Raw genomic sequence first — 23562 nt, 5'->3', positions numbered from 1 at the left:
TGTCATTGTTTCTTAACTCATGGGTTTTGTGCGGAAGTGGTGAAACGACAAAACGTGCCACCCTGAAGAAGCTAGAAAGTGGCCCATTGACTTTGTAAAGGTTTTAAAATATGGCACGTTGGCATACACCTGCCCAAAAGCCAAGGGGCTCTGAAGACACACTTGTGCCCCGAATTTAAAGGTCTTGTAGTGTTCATTAAATCCTGTAGGGTAAGGATAGAGTAAGAAAAATATACCCTGTTTGCTATATATGTCATTTAAAAACAACTGCTTTGCTAAAAGGATAAATTCTAAGTAGGAAGAAAGAAAAAGAAAAAAAATATATGAATCTTCCTTTATTAAAAAAAAAAAAAAAAATATCCCAGAACTTTAAAGGTTGATATGAACGAAAAGAGACGTTTGGGCCTGCAGGGAGAAAGAAATGGCTTTGATTGACAGTGTTCCCATGAGATGTTAATCAAATGGTCCTCTCGGGCTGAAATGCTTTAATTTCGTGCATACAAAAACTACATAGGTTCGTCATTAATGCTTAGAAAATACAGTAATTTGTGCCTGTTAGGACTGATGCTGCGATAGGCGCGGGGTGACCTAGATAAGCGCTTGTCGCTTGCTGGCGCTGGCTTCGGCTTAGAAGATGCCGTGTCATCCATTTGGAATCGGGATGCCGCACGGTAATTCGCTAATGAAGCTTCTAATGACAGGACTGCGCGTGGATCTGAGCATCGACCCTAATTACAAAGGAAGGCCTGAGCCGGGGAGGCGCGCGCACGCGCGAGACCCCATCGTCTTTAAGGGAAGGAGCCCCCGGAGAGTTTGGGAGACAATTACATTTCCGTCCATCTCTTAAACAACTCATCTCGTTATTTACCAGGCTCAGCGGTGTCCCCAGACTCCTTCCAATGCGCTGGCTTAGTTATTTATTCCAGGCCTTGGCAATGGCCGGGGGCTTGTCGGGAGCTCAGTCGCTCCCCAGCCCTGGCGGTGACCTAGAGCAAAAGAAGATGGCGACTGGTTTTCATTCTGGCTAATTAAGGCGGCCCAGTGGAGCCAAAGTAGCGTGCCACGAAGAGCAGAACGACAATATGTTGATATAGTGCAGGAGATTGCTCCCAAAACACGATGTATGCGCCCAAGAGGTACTTTTTCTCGGAAAATCTGACCTGTGAATGTCTTGGCTGCAGCTCCACTAGCTGGCCCTGGATGTCAGGGACCGGAGGAAACACGTCCTGATTTCCCAAAAGGCTGACCTAGCTTTAACCAAGAGTTCCAAATGAGATGGAATGAGATCGAGGGGTCACGACAGACAGGAAACGATGTAGACCAACTTTGACATATGTCAGTTTGTGCCCCACAGCACCAGCCTTTCAGAGACACCTGCCTGTCAGGCAAATGCGTAATGTGCCTGTGGGCCAGTCCGCGTCAGTGTCTAACTTGGGTTCCCATAATATACAGGCTTTCATGTGACGACACGCTGGCTTCATCAGGAGCCTTTCTTGCTTATCCTAAAGATTCCTGGAATAAGGAGTCATGCCCATGACTGGTTTTCCAGCCAATCCATTGACAAGCATCCAGGAGTATGAAGGGCGGGCAACACCCACAAGTTTGCAATACTACATGTGTTTCGAAGGCAGACACCTCATTCGGGAGGCAGCTATCTTTTGGTGAAGTGAGGTGGCATCTACACAGGTCTAACTAGATCTACAGGACAGCCCTGGGTAGTGTCTAATGTCTTGAGGATCTTATTATGGTGATAAGACTGAGGTGGTCATTCCGGGTTTGGCAGTAATCGGACCACCACGCTAGCGGTTAGACTGCTGCCAGGGTAGCAGCGCAGACCGCAATATAACGAGTAAGGCAGTGAACCCAGTGCAACACAGACAACTTACAGCCAGTCCCGCTACCGCCGAGGAGCAGCAGCCGGCGGTGGAAGCCAACTTCAGGCTAGGGGGAACCAATGTCCCGCCCACTATATTACGAGTCACAAGACTGCCAGGATATCCGGGGTGGGCTGACCGCGATGAAAATGTTGGTGGAAACAGAAAGTACAAAAGGAGACACTCACCTCCAGGTACACAGACGTGTCCGCGGCCGCCATGGCAAACGAACTGCAAGTCTTCCCAGTGTTGTATCTCGCCATGCACCTTCAGGGCCAGCGACAACGACAAAGATGACAACCGTATGTACACCTAGCACATAGTGGAGGAAATGGCAATGATACATACCTACACATAACACACTCCCGGTATGGATAGCAAAGGCCACTCACACACGCATACAAACATACCATACCAGCACACACATACACACACAGGTGCACACACAGAATACTTATAGGCGAGTACCCAATACACACACAAAGCCAAGCAGATACGGGCCAAACACACAGCACAACGCACACAAACACCACCAACACAGTCATACACATCCATACACAACACCCCATAGTCACACAATGACAACTCGAGCACAAACACTTTAACACAGTCATAGACGGGCACATTGTGAAACACCACACATCCACACACACACACACAACTTTATGTAGCAATGACACACAATCAATAGCAGTGAACACACATCCAAACAATAACACAGGTGACACATCACATACAACCAACATACAAAGAAATCCACAAATGCAGCACCATACACACGGATGCACACAACACCCTATACAATCCCACAAGCAAGCAGTCAGACACATAACAACATGCACAAATGCAACAACCCGTCTACCCAGCGCATGCAACAACACAGACACACACCATACACAGACCTTATACACCTTTTCACACAGATGTCACACCACCATGTAGAAGGAAACCAGGACAAGCATCTCATCTTGCCAACCACAGCAATGTGGGCAGATGTAATATAAAAATAACAATAAATATTAAATATATACCAGAGGGTGCTAAATGGCAAGTCCAACGTTCAGAACTGCGCAACACATAGTCCACATATCATGGCCCCAACTTGAGTCCTGACAGCGAATTAGCCTCCACGTCATAGGAGCATCAATTGGACATGCAGACACCTCAGGGGTTTTGGGGTGGCTTGGATTTGGAACGGGGTGTTTTCTCTTTGGGCTTGGCAGGGGGGACTTTGGCTCTGGGAGGGGTGGACTTTTTGCTGGGTGGAGGAACGGGGGAAACACCAGAGGGGGCACTAGAGGAATGGGAGGTGGAAGGGCCTGGGAGGGGTACGGGGACATGATGTTTAGGGGCAACACAGGGTGGGACAGGAGTAGGGAAGAGGTCCAGGTCGGCAAGGAAGACCTTTTTAGGTACACAGGAGCGGTCACATAAATGAGGGATGGGAGTGGAGGTAGAGAGAGTGCTCGAGTGACGTGTTGGTGTGCTGTACATGGATGCTGGTGTGTGCAATGTGTGCATGTGTGTGGTGGGTGTTTGTTGGGTGGGTGAGTAGGTGATGTGCATATCTTGGGGAGGGGGTATAGATGTAGGGAAAGGGAATGGAAGACGTTTGAGTGAATGTTGGGGTGGTGTGTGCACGTGAGGTATATGTGCTGCAGGTGGCAGAGAAGGGGGTTGTGGTGATTGCGGAAGTGGTGTCTGCTGTTGTGGTGATTGAGGGTATGACAGGAATGCTAGCAGGACCAGTGTGTGATGATGCAGTGCTGGCAGGTGTGAGTGGTGATGCGACTGTAAGGGAGGCAGTGTGGGAAGTGTCTGTTGTTTATGCAGATGTGTGTTGTGTGTGTGCATGCCTGTGGGTTAGTTTGTGGTGCTTATGTTTGTCTTTGTGCACCTTGTCTATTGTAGTGGGTGTATGCTGGTCTGTAGGTGTGCCCTGGATGGGTGAAGGGAGAGGGGGTTTGGATTGGGAACAGGTAGCTGGAGGGGGGAAGGAAGATGAAGAGACACTGGCTGCCATCAACGAGGAGGCAAGAGCCTGAAACGATCTATATAGGCCAGACAAGGCACCATGAATGCCTTCCAGGTGGGCACTGGACCGCTGCATCTGGCATGGCAGTCCCTGGATGGCATTCACAATGGTTGTCTGCCCCACAGAGATAGACCTCAGGAGGTCAATAGCCTCCTCGTTGAGGGCAGCAGGGCTGACTGGGGCAGGGGCAGAGGTGCCTGTGGCAAAGGAGACGCCCACCCTTCTGGGTGAGTGGGCAAGGGCAACTGGGTGGGGTGCTACAGGAAGGGCAGTGCTGGTTGGGGGGGGGTGGTAGACAAGGATGGTGCTGGGGTGGTCCCACGTGGGTCCGCCAGGGAGCCACCATCAGGGGAGGAATCTGAATCAGATGTAGTGGTAGCTCCAGTCTTTCCTTTGGTGCTTCCCTCGCCATCTGTCCCACTGGTCCCCTCAGCTTCGCTGGTGCCAGCCTCCTGGGTCCCGTGAGCGGCTGCATTCCTACTCGCCGGTGCCCTTCCTCCTTCGCCAGATGATGCTAATGCACACATAGACAGAGGTGGACAGAGAAGGAGGGTGGGAGTAAAAGAAAGGGAGGAAATGGTAAAAACCCATACATCCACCTCACATACAAACAATACACATATTTGCCCCTATCGGGAAAACAAGAGCCCATTTTGAAGTCATGAACAATTGAGTCCTGCAAGCGATATCCAAACTTACCACTGATTACCTCATCCCTGCCACCTAGATGCCTGATTGAAAAGTCCTACATGCCTGTCAACTAGCTACCTGACTAATCCAACAATTTAACCCAATAACATACCCAATTACATGTCATTCATGACAGGAGGAAACAAATCTGACCTCAGAGGAACTGTGCACACAAACTAAATGACAGGTATGTGTATATTACATTTGGTACAGAAGTCCATTGATGTTGCCATTAAATCAATTGCAATGTTAACTAAACATACCTGTCAGTACCCAAATACAGTGCCAACAAGATCACTTTGGACTACTACAGTATACGCAGAAATGAAGTATGAAGCCAGTAAAATGCCTGAACATTTGAGTAACCCATATGTACAGTAGAATGTGTGTCACAGTACCACCACTTCTGTTCCTGCATGGCTGTACATAGCTAACATGTCACACGCCTACATGATTGGTGTGACAACCAGGACTGTACACTCCCCAAATCTCATCTGACCACGTAAATCCTAAGTCCAGTGAGGGTCGCAGTACACAATCATGCAGAAGTCACCTAACAGTCTACACTTACCCCCTTGTGGCTCCTGTGCTGTCCTCAAGTGCCCATCCAACTCTGGGTAGGCCACCACCATTATGCGGGCCATTAGGGGGGTCAGGGTCCGATGGGCACCCCTTCCACATTGGGAGGCCGTCCCCAGCTGGGCCTCTGCGGTCTTCCAGGCCCAGCGTCTCATGTCCTCCCACCGCTTCCTGCAGTGGGTTCTCCGCCGGCTATGGACAACCAGGGACTGCACTTCCTTGGCGATAGCTCTCCACAACCCTTTTTTCTGGTGGATGGTGACCTGCATGGGAAACATTCTGAAAATGGAGGACATGATGTAAATGATACCAATACAGCTGCAACCTTTGGCAGCATATAACATACACGGCCCATGCACATTGCCAATATACCACACACATAATGTGCATACAAATCCCCAAATCAGTCATCACATGTCAATGTGCACACACATTCGCCATCAAACACCACCTGAAATGTGGGACAAAGGACGTTGTACTGACCTGTTGCCCTGGAGCCCCATACAACCGCCCATACACGGGTAGGACCCCTTCCACCAGTTTATCCAGCTCCTCAACTGTGAAGGCTGGGGCCCTATCCCCTGCAGTGCGTGCCATTGTTGCTCCAAGATTCAGGGCACAGTAGCACACGAACTGGAGGTCTTCCTTGCCCGAATGCCAGGAATCAAGTTAGCTTGCCCAAAAAAATGACAGTCACAACCGCAGCAGTCATGACCGTCAGCGCTGGCGCTGATCGTCATTGGTCCCAGTTTTTCATAGATGTCAATGTTAACCAATGAGGAGTTGCACGGTGGTTTCGACCGCCTTCCGCCATGATGACTGCCGTCGGTGGAATGTCACTTCCATCTGTTCAATGCATGCAGGACAGACAGATGCCATTTTATTATGCTACATGACTGTCCTGGGTTCACGCTGCGTCATTAGCTGCATATCGTCACAAAATGATTCATGTAGGTTACATTTTGTGAATAATCACAAATGCAGTGGGTGTCAGGTGACATCACCACACTTGTCACTACATATGTTTGTATTGACAATCTGTATGTGTGAACACAAGGAAAGTCTATGTTTACATATCCTGTACACGTCCCTTGTCCAAGGGATTATGTGGCATTGTCTGTCTAGGAATGCAGTGTGGAGTAACGTGTCTTTCCACAACATGACAGCCAACTTACATGACCAATACTTCATGATTGTCGTATGTCATACTTGGTTCACAATATTGTGTGAGGTGCCCAGATTGCTGTTTGTCTCCCTGTCTAGATACCACCAAAATGGAGTGATGAGAAATGCACCACTTTACCGTCCCCTAGTAGATCTTGAAACCATGGAAGAGTGCCACATCATCATGACCTATCAACTGAACCGTGTGTCCATCAGGGAACTGGTCGCCCAGTTGGAGCCAGACCTCCAGCGAGATTTGAGAAATCCCCATGCCATCCCTCCAACAGTCCAGGTGTTGGCAGTCCTGCATTTTCTGGTCAGTGGCTCATTTCAGGTGACTCTTGGACTGGCTGCAGGGATGTCAGAGACCAAGTTCAGTAAGGTGTTACAGGATGTGCTGGATGCCCTACTCAAGCATGTGAACAGGCACATAAGGTTCCAACAACGTGCTGAATTGCCCACTGTTAAAGCAGCCTTCTACAATATATCACATGTCCCACATGTAATAGGGGCCATTGATAGAACTCACATAGTCTTGGTACCTCAGAGGGCCAATGAACAGGTCTACAGAAACTGGAAGAGTACATATTTGCTCAATGTACAAGTGGTGTGTCTTGCAGATGAGTACATAACACGTGTAACAGCTAAATTCCCTGGTTCGGTACATCATTCCTATGTCCTGAGGAACAGCAGTGTCCCTGCAGTGATGTCACAGCTACAGGGAGAAAGGGCCTGGCTCATAGGTGTGTGTACTGCTCTCCATGGCAGATGTTTGATATCCCTCTGTACACAGTCTGCACTCTGCCTAGCATTGTTACCTATAGTCATATCCACTTTTCCACACAGGTGACTCCGGATACCCCAACCTGCCCTGGCTCTTGACACCTGTTAGACGTCCAACGATAGGAGGGGAGAACAGGTACAATGAGGCACACTGCCGGACGAGGTGGGTGTTTGAGAGGACTTTTGGCCTCTTGAAAGCCAGATTTTGTTGCCCCCATGTGTATGTCATGTGCACTTGGACTATGTATTGGTGAAGCTAGTCTGTACTCAGATTTTGCATGCATCAAGGTGTGTGTGGAGAGAACTGCCTTCCATCTTGGTTTCCGACCCTGAAAGGTAGCTGACTTACCATGGTAGTGGAAATGTATTGCTGCCATTGACGTGTGAAATGCTGGTGCCATAATGGAACATCCTTATGGTTGTACCAAAGGTTTCGGATCCTCAGCCTGACTTGGTAAATGTAAGGGACACTTATCAGTCTTGTCCTGCTGTGTATGCCTATCATGCTGCAATGTCAGCTGCTGTGTGGCAACTACTTGTTCCTGACTACTCAAGGAGGTGATCTGTAGAGGATGTCACCTATGTGAAATCTTTACTTTCCTAAACATGTGAGTGACATGTGAGTGACAATTCAGGCCCTTACACTGTGGCTTCATAGCTGCTGGGGCAATCATCCTGTGTTTGTGTTCTGCTGCTGTTGATGAATGGAAATGGAGTACATGCCTTCCAACATTGAGCCTTATCCCATGTCATTTTCCCTCTTCAGGTCACATGTCTGTTTAAAAACTGATTACTGATGTGCCTGTTGGCACCCTTGACACTGGATGTTATTACAATATGGATGTACTTACACACCTGCTGGAGATTCCTACTACATCTGTCACTGACATTCTTGTAGTGCCGATATGTGTATTTGATTGTTGCTTGTAAACAGAAATGCCACTTTAAACAATGAAGACACATGCACCATGACTTGTGCATGCTAATTGGTGTTTATTGAATGTTTTACATCACAGTCCAGAGTGGGGACTTGGTTTAGGTGAAGATCAAAGTGGGTGATCCAACTTTATGTTTCACAGGTCATGTATCCATTAACTTTGGGATGATGGGAACTTGGCATTGAACAGCCAACAGGGTGTAACAGTGGCACACAAGGGTGACATTTCAGGAGAGGGATCACTTCCTGGTGGGGGGATTGGTCTTTGCCTCAGGTCCTGCAGGATGTCTGGATGGCTGACCTCTTTTACGGGGGGTCCCTCAGCTGCAGAGGTAGGGGTGCTGGTGGACTGTGGGTCCTCCTGCTGGGCCTCCATTCCAGTAGCAGGTGCTGATGTAGAGGGCAGTAGTGTTGTGTGACTACTGAATGAGACCTGCTGTTGGGTTGTGGATGTACGCAGGATGGTGTTGAGTTCCTTGAACTCCCCTAACATGGAGACCATGGTGGCACTGAGTTGCTACCACTACTGCACGACCTCCTGGTGGTATTCCCCCTGCAGCCTTTGGGTCTCCGGTAAGGTGGTGAGTATCTGTCCCATATTGTCCTGGGATTGCTGGAGACGGCCTCCAGGCCAGTTGTGTCCTGTTGCCGCTTTGTCCTTTGGCCCACAATTGCCCACCCACTGGCCCTTGTCCCTTGTGCCTGGCCTTTTGTGCAGTGTGCCCCCTCCCACTGACACCAAGATCGACATTGTCTTGGGATTGCAATGTTGACTCATGCCCATGTCCTTTGGGGCACACTAATGTGACCTTGGACACAGGTTTGGGAAGGTGGGCTCTCCTGTGCAATGGATGCCACAGGGGAGGTGGTTTCAGTTGTGGGCAGGGTGAGGCTGGTGGTGGTGCTGGACTGACCACTCATGCCTGATGGGCCAGGTACGTAATCCCTATCCAGACATCCAGGGGATTCCTTCTCTCTTGGACCTGCTTTCAGAGCTGGGCTTTCTGTCACTGGCATCCTCTGCTGTGTGTCAGGACTTGGGAGACCTGTGGAATGAGAGGTATTGTCTCACATGATGGTGTTGTACAAGTGATACACATGGTTGTATGCCATCATTGTCTGGATTTGCAGGGCAGTAATAACATTGACACTTACTAGACTACTGCTTGAGTTTGCATCAGTGGAATGTTGCAATGGTCCTATTTTGGTCAATAGTTGTTATTTGTCTTGCTGCTGTCATTGCCATGTACTGATGTGCATTCCAATTACTTGTTGGTGAAGGGGGGGGTGACATGGGTTTACATGCAGGTGCACAGATGTGAAGTTGATTTAGCAGTCATGCAAAGGTAGGGAGTGTTTCATTGTGGCAGTTGTAGTACTTGCTGCAGTGTGGGGTATCCATGCACTAGGTGGGCCTGTGAGGGAATGGTGTTAGTAGGGTGCTGTGGAATGCAAGGATGGGTATTGGGTCCATGGTGAGTTTGTGCATGTTAGGGTGGTGTGAGGGGGTGAGAGGGTGGTGGGGGTTTACATGCTGTGCAGGGGTACATGTTAGCCGGCGAGTGTAGTTGACTTACCAGTGTCTAGTCCATTAGGTATTCCCATCAGCCCCTCTGGGTGTAGGATGGCCAAGACCTTCTCCTCCCACGATGATAATTCTGGGGGAGATGGTGAAGGCCCACCACCAGTCCTCATGGTGGCGATTTGGTGCCTGGACGCCAAGGCCCATACCTTCCCCCATAGGTCGTTCTACCTCTTCCTAGTGTCCTCCCTTGTGAGTGGATGGCTTCCCACAGCGTTCACCTTGATGATGATCCTCTGCCGTACGTCCATTTTCCGGGCTATGGATGTCTGCTAGACCTGTGCTCCAAACAGTTGTGGCTCCACTCTGACAATTTTGTCAACCATGACCCTCAGCTCCTCATCTGAGAATCGTGTTTTTTTTAATGGTGCCATGGTGGTTGTGTTGTGGGTGGTGGGGTGTGTGTTGTGCAGGAATGCTGGGTGTGCTGTTTGTTGGTGAGTTGGGGTGATAGGATGTGCATGTGGTTTGTAGTGTTTGTGTGCAGTGGTGATGTGCGTGTTGTGTTTCTCTTGATTTTGTGTGTTGTTTGATGCATGTTCAGTGTGATGGTGCCTGTGATATCTATGTGCAGTGCCTTCTGTCAGTGTGCTCTTGCCTTGCTATGCCAAACTTTCTGGGTGCAAAGGGTTCTGGGTATGTGTGGGGGGGTGTTTTGTAGTGCTGTGGGCAAGTATGTGTGGTGTGTGTATGTGTATCAGATGTGGAGTATTGGTATTGTCCAATGTTGTGCAGTGTTCTGGTGGAGATGCTTTTTTCCCGTGGCGGTTTTAACCGCCACTGGATTACCTCCATGCTAAGACCACAGTGCTGATTTGTGATTCGTGATTTGGTGGGCAGGATGTTCTCGACGTGGCAGTGCTGGTGGTGCAGATGCCTCTTTCATGCCATCGTTCAGGAAGACAGTGTCATTTTTTTGGCGGTGTTGTTTTGATGACTCATAATACGGCGGTCTTCAGACCGCCATCACTGGCAGTCTTTCGGCGCCCGCTTACACATCGGTCTTTGGTAAATACCGCCAAAGTCAGAATGACCACCTGAATGTTTACGGCAGCAGCACCCCTGAGAGTGGGAGACTTAGTCAACCCCCACCATTTGAAAGCTGTCGGCCCAACTCCTGGCTGGCCTGCAGTACCTCACCTACCCCAGTCAGGGTAGTAGTGATTTGTAACAACCTAAATGTTGTAATGTGTCTCGATGATCCTCCGTGATGTAGGCCTCGAGACAAGCCTGCATCAGAATGTGAATGTTATGATGGAATGTTGGTTACAGTGTTCTCTCCCTAGGCAGTTGCTTGCTGACCGCGGGAGAGAGAGCACCGCGTTTGAGTTGTTCACTGAATAAAGCTTCTCACCTGTTCTCGTGTGAAAACGCTGTTGGACAGACTGTCGGAGAATGGCTTGACATTGCGGAAGGAAAAGTGTCAATTCCTTGTGAAGGAAGTTGAGTACTTGGGCCACTCCTTATCTGAACATGGGGTCAAGCCAAAGAAAGATCTTTTAGATGCAATTAGGTCTGCACCTGCTCCTAAGGATAAAGAACAGCTGAGATCTTTTTTGGGCCTAATAGAATATTACTCCAAATTTGTGAAAAACTTTGCAAGCGAAACCGAAAACCTAAAGGTTTTACTACGCAAGGGAGTGAGTTTCGTGTGGGACGTGGCGCAACAACAATCCTTTCATCAAATCAAACAGGCTGTGTGTGATGCTGACATTCTGACACCGTTCGATACTAGGAAAAATACCATCATTACGGTTGATGCCAGTGCCACAGGAATAGGCGCCGTTATGTCCCAAATGCATGGTTCTATTGAAAAGACAATTGCTTTTGCTTTACGGACTTTGACGGCTACTGAGAGACACTATACGGTCATTGAACGTGAGGCATTGGCTGCAGCGTGGGGTGTGGAGTACTTTCGCATGTACACTTGGGGTAGTACTATCATTCTACGCACAGATCACAAACCTCTGTTGAATATTTTGGTGTCTGGTGGAACTGGCAAAGGATCTGCAAGATTAGCCAGACTGGCCTCACGTTTGAAAGAATACAACTATAGAATTGAATTTATTCCTGGTTGGAGAAATGTACAGGCTGATTGCCTGTCACGCTTAGCCCTTGATTGGCGTGTGGTTGATGAGCACAATGTTCTGGAAAGCGAACTTGAAGGTGCTGTTGCATCTGTGTGTGAAGTCACTCATTGGAGTGGCGGAATCGTGAGTGAGCAGGAGTGGTACTCAGCAATGGAAGGTGACAATGTGCTGAAGTGTGTTATTGACCTTATTAGAAAAGGTGATAGGAGAGACAGCACTCTTCCTGTTTTGGGGAGGCCTTACGGCAAAGTATTAGAAGAACTCTCAGAAGTGAACGGCAGAATGGTCTTACATGGTGATAAGATAGTCCCACCTATGGGTGTTAGGGAAAAATTGTTTGACATTGCCCATGAAGGGCATTTAGGGCAGACATTTATGAAGAAAAGACTCAGGATGGAGTTTTGGTGGCCAGGCATGGACAGTGATGTCATAAGTTGGGTAGAAAGGTGTACTGAGTGTATACAGAGTGAAAAACGTCTGAAAGTTGGAGCACAGTCGCAGGGCGGAATTATAAGTGATCCGGGTAGGCCGTGGCACAGTGTTTATTTGGACTTTATTGGACCTCTGTCTGGGGTAGGAAGAAGCAAAAGTTTTGCGCTGGTTATGGTTGATGTTTATTCGAAATGGTTGATTGCCAAATTTATGGCCGAGGTTACTACCCTAGCAACTATAAATGAGTTATGGGAGATCTTTACTGAGGAAGGTTTCCCGGAAGTGTTGATCACAGACAACAGCACACAATTGACGTCTAGAGAAATGAAAGAATATTTGGAGTCATATGGGATAAGACATGCGCGTGCTGCTTTGTACAATCCTCGTGCGAATGGTATTGTGGAACGTGCGAATCGTATGATCAAAGGAGGGTTACAGTTAGCTGTGGTTAATAATTTAGACGTGGGGCATGTAATCTCGGAACTGGTTTGGGCGTATCGCATCACAGAACATGTATGTACTGGCAAGATTCCGTTTGAGGTTATGAGGGGCAGGAAACCTATTGGTAGGATTAAACCATCGTGGATGCAAAAGTTTGTTTTGGGGTGTGATGTGCTTCATGGGAAGCTCATGGACAAGTTTGTGCGTAGAGACGATTCTGAGCAAAGGGATGTCAGAATTAAACCAGATGATTGGGTAAAAGTTAAATCAGGGAGAGTAAAGAGAGGAGTGTCCAAATTTTTAGGGCCGTTCAGAGTTCTTGAAGTGCATAAATGGCATGTTGTTCTTTCTAATGGCCAACGTTGGAATTTGAGGAGGGTGGCTAAGTTTGCTTCGGATTGGAATGAAGGTAGGAGTGGAGATGGTTGTAGCGGATTCATATTGATGGGAGATGATGATGTTGGGGAAGCTCGTGTTAGGGAACAAGTGTTGGATGCCGGCAGTGGTGATGGCATTTCGGTTCCAGATGGTGGTGCTATGAATGCAAATGGTATGAATGCAAACCCCAGTCGTGTGAGTACAAGGCCTGTGAGTGCTAGGTCTACTCGGCTTACGAGACCACCTGCATTTCTAAATGATTTTGTGCCTTAAGTTTCTTTTCTCTGTTTCTTCTTTTTTTTTATGTATGTCATCAATAGTTGTTGGTTATAATATGTCGTGTTCGCTGAATAAAGCTTCTCACCTTTTCTCGTGTGGATTCGGTGTGTTCACTGCATCACTAAACCTGATACTCTGCTGTTGTGTAGCCGTTTTAGTTATAGCTCCATGCACGTTATTTTAACACACTAGGCCGCTGTGCACTCTAACCTAGATATATTTTATTTGGCTTTGTACAATAACCAGTTTTATGGTCTTGTTTTATTTTCACCTATCTAACTGTTTTTGTCTAGGCCAGCACTCTGTTCTCATACAAGACATTCTTGATCACTCTGTGCTTCCTTCAAGGATACAGTTCGCTACATTGCTGGTGAACGTGGTAGAAGTTTAGTCTCCAACAATCGTAGAAAATACACATCCTTACGTAGGGACATTTTCTTTGAATATCAGCTGTGTTATTATATAAACACTTCCTTGTCCTTTACAAATTAGAGGGAGATTCCAGCCAGGGAACCACGACCGTATGCTGATTGCTGAATGCTTCGCTACAGATGCTAACGCAGACCGCAGGCCTTTGCTCTGGTATGGGGGTTAATGTCTTCCCAGGGGAACCTGAAGGGCAGAATTAGAGCTTAACATGCTGTGCTCGATTATAACCTAGGTAGGAATTAGTCCATCAATAATAGTGACAACATGATAGCGTTGTTTTTATGCTTCACTCTTCTCGTCACAATCTTAATACTATCATGTTGTGTCGTCCTGGTTATTGCAGCTCACACTTTGCTATCTAAGATTCAGTTGTTTCATTTAACTCATTATTGAAACTGCTTCTATTTGTCATTTATATATGAGACTGAATTGTAAGTGAGAGAACCGGATGAGATCTGAGTGACTACGACTTCCCTGAGAAGCCACGTATGTCATGTGCTCGGCTGCCCAGTCATCACTATTTTTGGGTGGAGATGAGGCACTGCTAGTTAGCCGGAGCAAAGTCCGGATTGGAGCAACAGGTGTCACCCGAAGTGGGTTAAACTTAGAGGGTCATTCCGACCCCGGTGGGCGGCGGGCGGCGGGCGCCGCCCGCCGGGCGGAAACCACCCAAACACCACCCCGCGGTCAGATGACCGCGGGGGGACATTCCGACTTTCCTGCTGGGCCGGCGGGCGATCTGCAAAATATCGCCCGCCGGCCCAGCGGGAAAGCCCCAGCAAAGATGAAGCCGGCTCCGAATGGAGCCGGCGGATTTGCTGCGGTGCGACGGGTGCAGTGGCACCCGTCGCGATTTTCAGTGTCTGCCAAGCAGACACTGAAAATCTTTATGGGGCCCTGTTAGGGGGCCCCACAACACCCGTTCCCGCCAGCCTCTTCCTGGCGGTGTAAACCGCCAGGAACAGGCTGGCGGGAAGGGGGTCGGAATCCCCATGGCGGCGCTGCTTGCAGGATTCCTTTGGCCAGGGGAAAACCAGCGGGAAACCGCCGGTTCCCCTTTTCTGACCGCGGCTTTACCGCCGCGGTCAGAATTGGCCAGGAAGCACCGCCAGCCTGTTGGCGGTGCTTCCACGGTCCCCGGCGGTCGGAATGACCCCCTTAGTCTCCCACACCACGGGCGATTCTGCCGCTCAAAATCCAGTAGTCTCATTAGAATAATGAGAGCATACGCGACACTGCCTCCTCAGGGAAGACAGAAACAGATCATACCCCTTTCACTCAGTTACTGAGTAATTCACACATGCCAAGGAAAGACAAGAGATGCACACTAGATTTCAATGCATTTATCGAAAAGGGCATAGTTGAAAATCTCATGGTAAGGTTACAAAGCTGCCTGTAAATGCTCTTATGTCATGACCAACTCTATAAAGGAATATTTCTCCATGATCCTGGGGAAATAGGACATAATCAATACACAAGTTGGCACCACAGCTGCCCACTGGTGCATTTTCTTTACCATCTGTGCCATTTCGTTTTTTAGCCTCTTACATAGGCCTTGCACTTGTTACCACCTTCTCACTTTGATGAAAACTTGGCCAGATGAGTAAAGACCCATGGTCCTAGCTAGATGGATTGTGCAAGATGTGAGCATTTCTCCCCCCTGACCTGCTGTACCCTGCTGTAAGGGCCTCTCTGACACATGCAGTGCAGTTCTAACTTGCTGACAGCATCTCTTTTCAGCACTGTTCTGCATCAGTAAGGGTTTCTCTTGTTGGGGAGATTTGCAGTACCACCCTCTGTGGTTTAAACTTGCTACCCTTGGAAACTGGAGCCCCAGAAGAAGGCATACCCATTGAGGACCTGACATCATTTTTATTTCAACATATAAACACACAGTACAACTTGAACTTATTGTGGCTGTCTTCCTTGAAAACAGTACTTAGTTTAAATCTGCCATTAAACATTTAAAGAGACAACTGTTTAGGATTTTCAGCACAAGTTCACACGGATCGCAGTAAAGACAGTGGGCCTCATTCCTGCGGTGCCCATTTGGACATCCCCGCTGGGCCGGCGGGGATGTGGGCCGCAACATGGGAGCCGGCTCCAAATGGAGCCGGCGGTGTTGCGGCCGTGCGACGGGTGCAGTTGCACCCGTTGCGCTTTTCACTGTCTGCACAGCAGACATTGAAAAGCAGCATGGGGCCCTGTCTGGGGGCCCCTGCACTGCCCATGCCAGTGGCATGGGCAGTGCAGGGGCCCCCAGGGGCCCCACGACTCCCCGTACCGCCAGCCTTTTCCTGGCTGTTCAGACCGCCAGAAAAAGGCTGGCGGTCGGGGAGTCGTAATCCCCTGGGCAGCGCTGCGGTCATAATACGCCGGGAGGCACTGCCAGCCTGTTGGCGGTGCTCCCGTCATTTTGGCCCTGCGGTTGTAATACCGCCAGGGTCATAATGACCACCAGTGTCCTCTGCTCCAGTGGTGTATTATGTCCTTGGGCTTAAGAGAGTACATTCTCTTAATGTTAAAGGGGAACATAAGCTTCTTCTGTAATACCAAAAGTGTGCCATTCTGCCAGAGGATAGAAATTCAAAGCTAAAACTCTGTCCCACCGAAGGTGCTACGTGCATTCTCACATATATATATATATATATATATATATATATATATATATATATATATATATATATATATATAATAATGTCCATAACATGTTTGCCCGACAAACGACAAAACCTCTTATTGTCCTTCCTGATCCCTGAAGAATCCAGCAAAATTCTCTTCAGACTGTAACTTCCACCTAAACAGAGACACTAATCCCTGTGCAGGGTCCAATAGGGAAAATAGCAAAAGACTGGAACACTAATCTTAAGGAGAAAAGTGTTTTCCGTTGTGCACACCAACTACCACAGAGGATGGAGTACAGGAAACCTCACTCTGAGGCTCAAATTTAGTTTTCTGAGCAGACGCAAACATGAAACGCTGATTTCCTCAGGATCGAGATGGTTGAAGTGTGCCGTTTCAGTAGCATGCATGCGTTTTATAAGAGGTAGCGTGCAAATGAGAAAAAAGACTAGAATACGAACCTGAAGTACTGTAGATGGTCTTCCCTCCGAGTCCTCTCGGCGGCCATGCAAGCCAATGCCTCCATTCTGGACACAAGGTGAGTCTGGATGTTTTCCCATGATCAGATGAGGATTTCAGAGTGCTGGCAGCAATACTCCTGACAGAGAGTGGGATTTAGGTCAGCCAAATGTAAGCAATAGTTTTCATGCTTTTTTGTAGTTTATCATTGCTCGGATGATCCATCCATCAAAGCAATTGAATTTTGTGGATGGCCACATTATCTCATTTGTGTTCCCATTAGCTCTGGGCAGTGGGACTCAAGTAGCCCTTTGCTGACGGAGAGATATTTAAATTTCGGGTTTCTGACTTTTGTTTAAGAAATTCCTGCAGTATGAACCCTTACTGTGGTATAAAGACTCAGGGATATTGACAAGTCAAATTTGTGCATTAATTTGTACTAGTTTGTTGTTATGACAAAATGATGCTGGAATTTTTTGTTGTCTGCAAAGTAAAGATGTTCGCACAAAGTCTTTTTTTTAAAGATGCAGCAAAATTGGCCAAAGTATCTATCATGTAATATTTTGACATGAAAGCCTTTAAATGTCCACATTTCGATGCAAAATGCATCTTCTGATGACTCCTTTACATAGTACTCTTCCTTAAGAGTATAGTTTAACTCTACCAATCCAGTCTTCTCGGGAAAGGGGGGATACTGTTGTAGCCAAAGATCTTGCTTCAGTATGGATTTCTTTTACAGCAGCTGGAGGCAATACACAAAGTCACCCAACTGTTGCAGCACACTTCCCCTAACCAAAAAATACACATCTATGCTTTGTCAATGTTTCTTTTTCCTTGTTACATACACAGAAACTGGGAAAGGTCAAACTCATTGAATTTCCAATCCCCAAGATGTCAAAATGCTAAATAAATACCACAGCACACTCTTGATAAAATTAAAAGCAAAATCTTACTAAACGCGCCTCTAAAGCTTTGCTGTGTTCCAAAAACAGGAATATGTGGAAGCAAACTTCTTTTTTATGCTTACTAATAGGAATCCAGCCACTCTCTCAAAAATGACCCCTCCCCCCCAATAAGGAATAAAGTGATATACAGCAGATCCACCTATATTTCCACCATTGTCCTCACTGGCAATCTCAATGTTATCATCCTCACTGAAACCTGGCTCTCAAATGGTACCTTTGGTCTTCTGGACAACCTTGTTTAAAGTCCCATCCAAAAACTAAGTTAGAAAAGCTGGAGGACTAGTCACTGTTGTCCTTTTCTGCCCAATCCCAGCCTCTTAAATTCAACCCCAAATGGTCTTTCCTTCAAACACTTCACTATTAAATGTTCTCTGGGATAATACATCTCCATAGCCATTGTGCCACTTTTCATCTAACTGGTCATCCGAGTCTTAAAAGAGTAGGTGGGGGGAACATGGCTGCTGGCTAAAGTGCCGGTCGCGGAGGGCTCCGGCTTACACAGAGACATTAAACAAAATAAGGCGACTTCCCGGAGGCTGGGGAGTGCAGAGAGGTGCTTGAGGTGTGAGGCGGAGGCAGGTGCTGGAGTGCTGGAGCCAGGAGACGCCGCGTTGGAGGGGACACGTGGTGTTCGAGGTGTGGGGCAAGCTGCGCCATGGTTGAGAGCTGTGGCTGACATCCATCCCGGAAGAGGGGCAGCGGCAAGGATTTCATTCCGGGGGAAGTTTGGCAGAGCAAGCACAAGAGGAGAGAGTTCAGGAGGAGGTGGAGAGGGGTTTTCCTTGTCGATTTTAATGAGAAATGGACAAGAAACCCGAAGAGGCGTTAGAGGTACACTTTGTCTGAATAATATTGTGTCACATTCGGGAGGTAATTGTGAATCTTTGACCCCCCAGGTTTTGTGGTGGATAGGGCAGGGGGTTGGCTCCTGCCAAAGGAGAAGGAGGAAAGGTGGCATCCAGGAGCTTTAGTGGTGGTTCAGCCTACTCTTTGCAGAGCACTAAAAGGGCTAAAAAGATTGCAGTAGCAGTAGAATGTGAGACCTCCCAGAAGCAAATCAAGGTCAGGAATAAAGAAGGGCAAAATAATAATAACCACAAAAGAAAAACCACTCTGAATAAGCTGGGAACTGTAATTAATAGAAAAGCAAGGGTTACCCCATCTTTGAGAACTTATATCAGAGTGCTACCAGGAGTGCCGAGAATGCTAACTAGTGAGGAGAGAATGCAATGCGAGGAGAGAGAATCAGCCCTGGTTAAAAGGAAGGACAGGGAACCCTCAGTGGGTTTACACATAGCTGGCCCAGCAGAGAACTTGTATCATAACCCGATAATGGTACAACATAGCCCTCCTGAAGTACGCCTGGAGAAGCAGGGAGCACTGGGAGGAGGATTTGGGGACAGTCAAGAGGATGCACAATTTTCATGTGAAGTAGAGTCCTTGGAAGGAAATAACTTTGAAGATTCGTTTAGCCACTCCATCACAGGCATGTTAAAAGCATTATCAATGGAATTGAGGGGTGGTTGTGAGACATCAAATACCAATCAGATTGAGATCAGAAATCTCTGGGAGGACCTTGGTAAAAAAAATTGACAAGCTAGTAGGCCTGACTGCATCCCTGGAGGAGGAGGTTGGCGATCTGAGGGATGCAGTGGAAGAAAATAAAGAAAAGATCACAGGTTTGAAAGTCGGAGAGGTGGGGGTAATGGCTAAGATGGAATCTTTGGAAAATAATCAAAGGAGAAACAATTTGAGGTTTCTGAGAGTCCCTGAGGGATTGGAAGGAGATTACTTGAAAGAACTAGTGGAATGATTAATAAAAAGTACACTTTGAGGATATGGAGAATGATATCGCAAAGGATATTCAAAGAGTACACAGAGTCCTGGCGAAGATGCCCTCCAACAGAGATAAGCCAAGGAGAATCTTGCTTTATTTCCATACATACGCAATTAAAGAGCGTATTTTGGCAGTGGAATTAAAGAAAAAAATCACTGTCGGTGGATGGGGTCCCTTTTGAGATCAAATCAGATCTAGCAGCTATTACCCTAAACAAGCAATGGGAGTTGGGAAAAATAACTGACATATTAAAAAAGTTGGGGGTGAAGGCCCATTTAAGGTTCCCAGCGTCCTTAAGAGTAATGGCGAATAACAAATGTATAACTTTAGTGACTGGCGAGAAGCAGATAACCTGATCAAGAATTTAGAGAAGGGTACTGGCTTTGTGCATGCCTCCTCCCCTTAGTCAAAGTTATTCGGTTAAGTGAAAATGTAGTCTCCGAGTCCATCACGGTGACCCTCCTTAGGAGGCGATGCCGGATTCAAGAAGATAGGGTGGGTTCTCTCTGGGTATGTAGGGATGGGGTGGATTGGGGGGAGGTGATGGGGAGCACAGGGTGGGGAGCATAAGAGAAAAAAAAAAAAAGGGTCCTTAGTGATGTGGAAAGAGAGGGAGTTGAGAAGAGATGCAAGGAGTAGGCTTGGGCCTAATCCTGGAGGATGACTGTAAAAGATCTGAAATACCTGTCCTAGAATGTTAATTGCCTACGGGTAAAGAGTAGACAAAGGAGGCTTTTGCAATATTTTAAGGATGCCCTAGTCGATGTGTTGATCTTACAGGAAACACATCTTTCTAAGCAACAATGTTTTGAGGTGTTTAAACTATGTAGATGGGTGTAGCAGATAGTAAGCTCCAACTATGAGGAAGGTAGTAAGGGGTGGTTATTTTAATCAGGAACCACACTAATATAACCTTTGTTGAGGGCCTGGTAGATAAATCTGGGAGGTGGGTTGTGGGGAAATTACTCACGTACGGTCGTGCTTTCACATTGGTGGGATATTATGGCTCTAATAGAGATGACATAGCCCCATTGACAGAGTTGTCTCACCTTTTACTGCAATATTGTGACCGTATAATATGGATGGGGGATTTTAATGTTGTTTTGAATTATGAGTTGCATAGATCCTTGCGTAGCAGGTCCAGAGTAAATGAGAAGATGCAAGCTCAGGTGCGAACAATGATGACCCAATTTGGGTTACATGTTGTATGGAGAGAGAAGATGGGGATTAAAAGAGGTTATACTTGCAACAATAAAGAATATAGATACCAGTCTAGGATTGGCTGTATTTTAATAGACGGTGGCTTAAAAGAGTGTGTGGAGGAAGTAATACATGTTGGGGAATAGTTATCAGACCACTCTGCCATTAGTTTGAAGCTTAGGCTGCCGATAAACAAGGGGAGAGAAGATGGACCTTAGATAGGACGCTATTATTAGATGAGGAGGTAGTAGCGGAGTTACGGGCGGAAACAGAGGAATTTTTTTATCTTAATAAAGGGTCAGCTTTGCCAGCATTAGTATGGGATACTTTCAAAGCTTTCTTGAGTGGGAGGCTGATAAGGGTAGCCTCATTTAGGAGGAAAATCTATAATGAAGAGATTAGTGATTTAGAAAATCGAGTACAGCAGATTGAGCAGAGGTTGGCATATTTGGACCTTGAGGAGGATGAAGTTGATCAGTTACGCAAACTAGATCAGGAAGTTCGGTCGGGTCTAGCTGCGGTAATAGAAAGAAGGATTAGATTGAGATGTGAGGCTAATAGGGTGGCACATTTTGAGTATGATGAAAACAGTGGCAAAATGTTGATCTGGAAAATAAAAACTGATATAGTTAGAAATAGGGTGGCAGAAATTCGGGGTGGAAACCCAGAGGAGGTTACGAGAAGCGGAAAGGAGGTGAGAAAAAGCTTTTTCAATTTTTTAAACAAATTATATACAGAAGAACTAGAGGTGTCATCTGAGTCAGTGAAGAGATGGTTAGGGGAGTTAGAACTAGCTTCTTTGAGTGAGGAAGAAAATAAGGTGGTTAATGAGCCGATTAAGATGATAGAAGTAGAGCGGGCCATAAAATATGGCAAATTAGGTAAGGCACCAGGGCCAGATGGGTTACTCATTGAAATCTATAGAGCCCTGGGAAGCAGTATTGTAAATTTTTTGAGGGAACTGTGTAATAATATTATAGAGGCCGGTGGGAGTCCCCCCCACACTTCCTGGAAGGAAGCTATTATTACAATAATTTTAAAACAAGGTAAAGACCCTAACAAATGCGAGTCATACAACCCGATATCCCTTTTAAACTGCAAATATAGAATCTTCGCAAAAATGTTGGCAGATAGATTAGGGGGAGTTGGCAGGAAGCTTATACATACAGATCAGGAAGGTTTTTTAAAAGGGAGACATATGCATGAACTGACACACGGCTTGGTAGGGATAATCGACTTAGCCACCACATGTCAAGCCCCCTTAGCGGTCTTAATGGTTGACAATACAAAGGCGTTTGACAGGGTTAATTGGGGCTACTTAAATACATTATGCGAGGTCTATAACCTGGGTGGAAATTTTACTAAGACATTACAAAAGATTTATCATGACCCTTGTGCAAGAATTCTGGTCAACGGTTCTCTTCCCCCCTACCTTTAAGATAGAAAGGGGAACGAGACAGGGATGCCCACTATCTCCGTTATTGTTCGACCTATATATTGAGCCATTGGCTTGCAGAATTAGAAGCGATCAGAGAATTGCCCCATTCATGTGTAGGAATCTATTTAGGAAAGTCTCTTTGTATGCGGATGATTTGATGATTTAAACATCTAATCTAAGTCGGGCTAAACCAGCCCTGGAAAAAGTGACAGCAGAATTTGGGGAAATCTCTGGTTATGCGGTCATTAATCAAAAGACAGAGGCTATGGCTTGGAATATGGAAACAGTTAGCCCTGTAATGAAAAAGGTGGAGGTTAAATATTTATGAATTACTATAATGCATGATATAAGTACATTAGCAGAAACAAACTTTATGAAGGTGATGAGGGATGTAGATCAGTTAATGAAATAATGGTACAACAAAGAATAGTTAAGGAAACTCCAGGGTAAAATAAATAGTTTTCTCTGGGCTTCTAAGGGAGTTTGTATTGCTTGGAAAAAGCTGAGAAGAAGGAAAGAGAAAGGAGGGCTGGCGGTACGGAACATGCAAAATTACGCATGGACTTTCTTTTTGGAAAACACAAGGTAGCTCTTTAATGAGCCAGGTTGCTCGGAGCTGGGGCAGATTTTGAAAGCAATGATGGTGGAAAACTGTGAGTTACAGAAGAGCCTTTTATATAAGTTTGGAGACCCCAAATTATTTAAGAAAGTCTGATTTAAGGAGCTACGGGATCCATCAAGACCTTGGTATGCGGTCAGGAGGTTTACAAACTTACTATAGCGAGCACGCTCCTGTTTGGGACTCTCCAGGCTCGCTGGAAGGGACTAAAGATGCTTTACGACCCCTCTGAAAGAAGCTGGACTTTCTGAGTGGGGAGAAGTCAGGTCGTATGAAAACCTTAATGGGGAAGTGGGGGTAAGCTCTCCAAGTTTAAATACCTCCAGATAATAGGCTGGGTGAGGAATCTGAATGAGGCAGTGGGGGGTACGAATAACTTGGAGAAGCAGGTGCATTTGGAAATCCCTCTGAATAATGAAGTGGCCTGATGGTACTGGCTGATTATGGATATTGTGGACAGCAAATTCACCCCTCCAGAAGAGTTATGGAACGAACGCTTGCCGGAGCTGCAGCAAAAAGATTAATGGCAAGTATCAATTACACTTTTGTATAATACAGTTAAATCTGCTGCTTTAAGTCGAATTCATTTGTTTTCAATTGATAGAGCCTTTTGGACACCAGCAAAGCTCTCCAGACTGGCCCAGGGCAACCTAGCCAGATGCAAAAAGTGTGGGTCGGCATCTGCAGATGATCTACATATGTTCGTGGAATGTCCACAGCTCAGTAAGG

Source organism: Pleurodeles waltl, chromosome 9 (assembly GCF_031143425.1).
Source record: "Pleurodeles waltl isolate 20211129_DDA chromosome 9, aPleWal1.hap1.20221129, whole genome shotgun sequence".
NCBI lineage: Eukaryota > Metazoa > Chordata > Amphibia > Caudata > Salamandridae > Pleurodeles > Pleurodeles waltl.
Note: the sequence above shows the minus strand (reverse complement) of the source record.